At 37.4% G+C, this 7701-nt stretch overlaps 1 long non-coding RNA gene across 2 annotated transcripts; it reads right to left on the minus strand.

Moving 5' to 3' along the window:
- Positions 1–936: 936 nt before the first annotated feature.
- Positions 937–7639, minus strand: LOC134262175 (uncharacterized). 2 transcript variants are annotated; one of them, XR_009990966.1, is made up of 3 exons: positions 7405–7639; positions 1888–2373; positions 937–1712 (listed from the first exon to the last, which is right to left on the minus strand). It is a non-coding gene; the product is annotated as an uncharacterized LOC134262175 (long non-coding RNA). The 2 variants fall into 2 exon arrangements; XR_009990967.1 differs by lacking the exon at positions 7405–7639 and adding an exon at positions 4545–4604.
- Between the last annotated feature and the right edge of the window lie 62 nt (positions 7640–7701).

The raw sequence follows: 7701 nt of genomic DNA on the forward strand, positions 1-7701 counted from the left end.
TGTTTTGGTGTCTCACTCAAAAGAAATAATTTAATATCAATGCTTGAATTCTATGTTATTTAAGAAAAAGTTGGGACAAGCATATTTTTTGGTAGGACAAGTAGTTTTACGATGGTAACCTGTCTGAGGGCAAGTACTGCAAAATTCTATTTGTCTACCCCTGGTTTAATGCATTTTGTGCGGGCGCATGTGCATGCACGTCCTTGCATTTACTTTTGTTAGTAGCATAATGTAGGCATTCATTATATCTATTCATATTCGAAATTTCACCCTGTATTATTGAGAACTAAGAAAGTTTTAGGCATTTGAATAATCAGTAGTGCCCCTATCACACATGAACCCCTGACCCTAGGTCAACACTTTGCACAATTTTTGAAAAGGCACACTTGCTTATATGACTAAACAAAGCTTTTCTGTTATTGAGATTTTCCGTTTATTTTCCAATGTAAAACTCTGATCCACTATTGAGACCTTTCCCTGCCCTTGGGGGTTAAATGTATAATTTGAACAAATTTAATTCTACAATACCTGAGGATGTTTCATATAAATATCACTAATCATGGCTTTGCTATTCTTTAGAAGATTTTTAAAATATATTCTAATGTAAAACTTGGATCCCCCATTGTGGCCCCACCCTATTCCCAGGGGGTTATGATTTGAACAAACTAGAATCTACACTTCCCAAGGATGCTTCCACATAAATATCAGTACTTGAGAATTTTTTTTTAAAGATTTCCCTTTATATTCCTATGTAAAACTTTAATCAGCCACTGTGGCCTACCCCAACCCCAAGGGGTCATGAATTGAAGAAATTTGAATGTACACTACCTAAGGATGATTCAACATAAGTTTCATCTTTCCTGTCCCTATGGATCTTGAGAAGAAAATTTTTTGAAATTTTACCTTTACCCGGTATATTCCTACGTAAAATTTTGATTGGCCATTGTGGCTACCCAGGGGGGTCACGATTTGAACAAACTTGAATGTACACTACCTGAGGATGATTCAACATGAGTTTCATTTTTCCTGTCCCAATGGTTCTTGAGAAGATTTTTAAAGATTTTTCCTATATATTCCTATGTAAAACTTTGATGACCCATTGTGGCCACACCCTACCCTGAGTGTCATGATTTGAAGAATCTTAAATTTACACTACCTGAGGATGATTTCACATGAGTTTCATCCTTTCTGGCCCAGTGGTTCTTGAGAAGATTTTTTAAAAATGCCATTAATTTTTCCTAATTCATAATTATCTCCCCTTGGAAGAGGGTGTTGCCATTCAGCTGAACAAATTTGAATCCCCTTTACCCAAGGATACTTTGTAGCAAGGTTGGTTGAAATTGGCCCAGTGGTTCTTGAGAAGAAGATGAAAATGTGAAAAGTTTACAACAATTACTGCAACAACGACAATGACAGACAACGAACAAATTTTGATCAGAAAAGCTCACTTGAGCCTTAGGCTCAGGTGAGCTAATAAAAACAAATATTTCTGTAACATGCACTACACCATATACAAATATTGCACAAACACTTTATATTCCATATTCAACACCAATTCTAAACTGAGAGATGGTCTAGAGGGGATTTAGATATTATACATTCAGAGTTAGAAAGCTGCCTGACCTGAAGTGTTTTAGGAGCCTTGAACGGATGGGGTTCCTGCCTCCACCTAGTGGTCCACAGGCTGCCACCACATGGACGTCATAAATATCCTAAAATTCATATATTCTCAGTGTTCAGTAAAACTAGACTACGTATTTCACAAGTTAAATAAGCCCAACTTACAAACTAAGAAACACTCAAAGTCACTTCTGCAACTTTGGATATACATTTCATTGTTCTACAATAGATTTACACACATAATGATACATGTATTTATTTTCATACCTCCCATACAAGATGAGCTTTCCCAGCATGATAAAATCCACCAAGTTCCAAGAACTGCATCAGTAACTCTAGGGGTGGCTGGGCTCCATATACCTCAGCGGCCGGCATGTTCAAATCATCCACAAACACCAGCACCTTTTTCCCCCAGGGAGCCCCCAGTGTCCCTGCCCTTCTTGATGAGTTTGTGCATGATGTGAGCCTTAAGTCTAGCTGCTGTCGTCTGAGCTGAGAACTGAAACATAAAACTGATCACTCCAGCAGAACTTTTAGGTTTGGCTGTTCCCAGAAGGACGTTGATACATTTGGACTAGTCATTGTTGTCCATTTCTGTGAGTTTTGAGATACTCTCCAGTAGCGTGTTGGTCTTGTCTGAGTAGCTGAGGATCTGACCCAGCACGGTGCCACTCTTAGTGGATGTTGCACCATCTTATCCCAGTCTGCCTAACATGTGGTTAATAATGGCCGACTTGCCAACTCCAGATTCTCCTAAATAGTGGAAATGAACAGTTTTACAGAAAACAATTAAAATAAACATAAACATAGGTAATCAGAGACTACAGAGCTCACCTCAATGAATGTTGTCTTTAAGTAAGGCTAAGTCACACAATTAACCAACAAAAAGTGTACATTCCAAAATTGAAAATATATTTAAGCAATTTTAATCCGATACTTTGAAAAAATCTATATAAAAAATTTAAACTAGTTCTTCATCATGAAAATGTCACTAAGATCCAGCATCAGACGCAAATTTGAGTTTTCATCCCTTAATGCATCATTTGTGCAAGTTTGGTTTATACAATATTATACATGTATAAGCATTATAGTTTTTTGGTAATAGACCTGCACCAATAACTTTTACTTGGCCCATTATCTGAAAAATGTATGTCGAATTCAGCATCCGAAGCAAGTCCATTAGTGTGCATCCTAAGATGTTTCATCCATGCAAGTTTGCTCATAATAGGGCTCATAGTTAATTGGAAATGAAACCTGCACCAAAAACTTTAACCTATTCAATCAACCGGAAAATGTAGGTCAAATTCAGCATCCGAAGCAAGCCTGGTAGTATGCATCCTTAGATGTATCATCCATGCACGTTTGGGCAACATAGGGCTTATAGTTACTTGGAAATGAAACCTGCACCAAAAACTTTAACCTGTTCACTCAACCAGAAAATGTAGGTCAGTTTCAGCATCCGAAGCAAACCCCGGTAGTGTGCATTCTTAGATGTATCATCCATGCCATTTGGTCAACATAGGGCTTATAGTTCCTTGGAAATGAAACCTGCACCAAAAACTTTAACCTGTTCACTCAACCGGAAAATGTAGGTCAGATTCAGCATCCGAAGCAAACTCGATAGTGTGCATTCTTAGATGTATCATCCATGCCGTTTGGTCAACATAGGACTTATAGTTCCTTGGAAATGAGACCTACACCAAACACTGCACCAAAAATGTTAACCTGCTCCAAAAACATTAACCTGGTCATTCCTTTGCTGAAATTGCAGCATTTGAAACTTTGACTGATACAGTGATTGATTGATTGTATATTGTTTAACGTCCCTCTTGAGAATTTTTCACTCATATGGAGACATCACCAATGCCGGTGAAGGGCTTCAAATTTAGACCTATACTCGGCACTCAGGACCATTGAGCAGTGAGGGTTCTTTATCGTGCCAACGCCTATCGTGACACGGGACCTACGTTTTTAAGGTCATATCCGAAAGACCCGTGACTTTCACTTCTAGTGCCGAGCACTTGGCGAAGGAACAGTCACTACCTTTGTTTACGTCTTAGGTATGACGCGGCGCCGCGATCGAGAATCGAACCCGGGCCTCCCGATCACGAAGCGAACACTCTACCACTAGGCTACCGTGACCGGTGACTGATACAGTGAAACACACCAGAAGCATCTTCCATGCATGTCTAATCAATATAGGACATACAATTACTTAAAAAGAAAACTGCTTCAAAAAACTTAACCTTTAGGCCATAATAAATAAATTGCTAGATTCTCACCCGAATTTTTTTTAAAAATCGAGGTGTACGGGCGGCTTTTTTTTTAATATTTTTTATTTTTTCAATTTTTGCAGATTTTTTTATTGACCTGGTCAATAGGTGTAATTTTATCTAAAATACCTGAATAAAAGTCATAGGAAAGGTTCAATTATCTCTTCGTACTTCACATCACCACCAATCTTTTTCAACCAATGACCTTTGTTTAAAACATATACGCATGTATTACAGGAATTAATATCTTTTCAGCTGTCAAAATCATGCGGACTTTTCCTTGATTTAAAATGAAAGTAGAATGGTAGATAAATACCGATCCCGATCAGAATTAAGACAAAGATAAACAGAAATAAAAAAAATCGAGGCGGGGGTATAAAATCGAGGCGGGCGGGGATGAGAATCTAGGAAAATTTTAATATGTCCTAACCTAGGACACTGACGCCAACACCGAGGGTATTACATAAGCTCCCCAACTTCGTTGAGGTGAGCTAAAAATACATCTGTAAATTTTATGCTTTGGACTAAAAAAAAAATACTTTAAACTGAAAGCTATTGTATAAATTTGATAAAGACATATTACTGTACCTAATCTCATGACTTTCATTCTAAAAGAGATTAAATAAAACTTAATTCTATATGTGCAATCACCTGTAGGCAGCACAGGATGTTTGTGCAGCAGCAGAAGTCTAGACAGGAAGGAGAATTGAAAATCTTTGACTTCTTTTATTTATAAAAAAAAGAGAGCCCTGAAACACATACGAGGGTCATTCAAAAAATATGTAGACAGTGTCCTCCATCATCATATTATTCTTACAAAATTTTAGATCAACACATTTTTATATGTAAAAACATTTATCTTATCAGTGTGTAAAGTTTCATTTCATTTGATAAAATGGAACTCGTGTTAGACAATTTTAAAAGTAACATTTTTTGTCACCATGGAGCAAGGTTAACAACACTGTGACGTCAAAAACAACATCGAGAAATTTTCTTAAAATTACTCTGCCTTTTCATTTCATCCACGTTTTGTTGCTGCTTCTGAATTCATGAATCTATAGCCATTTACACCTAGTTCGCTAACAATAGTTTGAGTACCTTAAGTTAAATTGTCAATGTTTTCAAAGCTTAATAGCGTAACTCATGTTTGCACAGCTTCCGCAAAAGTGAATCGCACATCACATTTGATGACGTTACTAACTCTTTGAAAGATATTTTTTATAATATAATATGTTTTTTCGCAGACCGTTCATGGTCCGATTTCAAGACTCTAACACTCAAAAAATAGTCATTCCCATTATAAACAAATGCATAGCACATTTTGTATCTATTTCCTGGTTCACCAAGCATTCTCAGAGTTCATTTTAAAGGTTTCCCGAATGGAAAACAAAATTTTATCGGTACTCGCTGCTCCGTGACGTCCTTCGACGTCATCGTTTTTTTGCTTTTTTTTATGAAGTCTTTCTGCCTTTAAAGATTGAAATCTTTTAAACGAAGCGATGAATTACATTAAATTTTAGCATCTAAAGTAATTGAACACTTCTAAATTTAAACATTTCAAATTTATTTCATTTAAGAGCCATTTATTAGAGGTATGACTCCCAACATTATCAAGTGTATAATTAGAAAATAGGTCAATTTAGACCCTGCTCCGTGACCCCATTTTTCTGTCTTAAATCTTTGATAATTTTGATAATTTTCAAGATATTTTTACAATTTTTTGTCTCAAATTATTTGGATTTATTGTTAAAATATGTGTACTAAATTTGATAATAATATGACGTTAAATAAAACTAGATATCATTGAGATGGTGCCATCTCAAAGGGCCCCGCTTTCAACAATGAACATGAAAGTGTAAGGTTGTTTAAAAGGGTTTATTTTGAAGAGGAACATTTGTGTAATACAGTTAGAGTAATTTAGTACGACTTCATGGATATTGCTAGGTACAGATATATATCGAAGTTATCTTGTATCCCCAGTTATATAAATTTACTGGAATTAAAGAGAAAAAATTATGCGCCAAACAAAGATTTTTAAACAGAGAGGCTAATTCTGACCATGCCCTTGAAACTTTGACCAATCTCACTGCACATCCATTGACCAGTGGAACTCTGTGAGTGAAGTAATATCGAAATTGGGCCAAGGAGAGAGAAGATATGCTCCTGACAAGGATAGTTCATAAAATTCTGCTATGACCTCGACCTTTGACCTAGAAACATGGTTCAAGGTCACTGCACACCAGCTACCCAAAGGCACTCTGTGAGTGAAGTATGAGACAGATGGGGCTAAGGAGAGAGAAAAAATGCTCAAGACAAAGATTTTTCAGAAAATTCTGCTATGGCCCTGACCTTTGACCTAGAAACATGGTTCAAGGTCACTGCACACCAGTTACCCAAAGGCACTCTGTGGGTGAAGTATGAGCAAGATTGGGCCAAGAAGAGAGAAGATATGCTCCGGACAAGGGTTTTTCATAAAATTCTGCTATGACCTTGACCTTTGACCTAGAAACCTGGTTCAAGGTCACTGCACACCGGTTACCCAAAGGCACTCTGTGGGTGAAGTATGAGCCAGATTGGACCAAGGAGAGAGAAGATATGCTCCGGACAAGAGATCTTGAACGACGGACGGACGGCCGGACAGCCGGACAAACTGATCACAAGCGGGGCCCTAATAATACTCACAAGAGATGTTTGCAAAACACTTATGCCCCCCTCCCCCACAAATTGGAATTTTTCTACATCCAAAAGGGCATAACTCTGTCAAAAATGATGTAATCATACCCAAAACATAGCTTGACCAAGATATTCATCTGACTAATCTGTATACTAAATTCCATTTCAATATGTGCAACCTATCCAAAGAAAATGAATGAAAACTGCAAAAATATGGAATTTTTCTAAGTCCAAGGGGCATAACTCTGTCAATTATGGTGCGGTCGTACCCAAAACAGAGCTTGACCAAGATATTCATCTGACTAATCTGTATACATACTAAATTACATTTCAATATGTGCAACCTCTCCAAAGAAAATGAATGGAAACTGCAAATAATTGGAATTTTTCTTAGTCCAAGGGGCATAACTCTGTCAATTATGGTGCGGTCGTACCCAAAACAGAACTTGACCTAGATATTCATCTGACTAATCTGTATACTAAATTCCATTTCAATATGTGCAACCTCTCTAAAGAAAATGAGCGGAAACTGCAAATGATTGGAATTTTTCTAAGTCCAAGAGGCATATCTCTGTCAATTATGGTGCGATCGTATCCAAAACAGAACTTGACCTAGATATTCATGTGATATACCTGTATACCAAATTTCATTTTAGTATGTGCACCAGTTATGAAAAAAATTAACGGAAACTAAATGGACCGACAGACCGACCGACAGACAGCAGGAAAGCAATATGCCCTCCCTTCTTCGAAGGGGGGCATAAAAAGTTATGACAAAAGTCTACGAACTTTTTGAATGACCCTCGTATTCATTTTTGAAATGAAATATATTGCTTACCAAGTGGTGGTTCCACTTCAAATAACTCATGCATGAAGTTATCACACTCATTACAGATATTGGCATCCCTCTCCCCCTTGTCCTGGCCCCGCCTGATCATGTCGTAATCATCAGCATCCTCCTGGAGCTTGAACATACCTCCAATACTCCAGATGAAAGAAAATGCAAACAGCTTCCCCAGCATGTCCAGGAGCTGATTGGGGTTCTTCTGTAGGTAGTATACCTTCTCACTTTGGAGGCTACAGAAGACAAAGCAAAAAAGGTCAAAATCAGGGAATAGTCACATAGATTCTTTAA

This window comes from Saccostrea cucullata, unplaced genomic scaffold (assembly GCF_032062105.1).
Source record: "Saccostrea cucullata isolate Sc308-1 unplaced genomic scaffold, CSIRO_AGI_Scuc_v1 ctg12048, whole genome shotgun sequence".
NCBI classification, from domain to species: domain Eukaryota; kingdom Metazoa; phylum Mollusca; class Bivalvia; order Ostreida; family Ostreidae; genus Saccostrea; species Saccostrea cuccullata.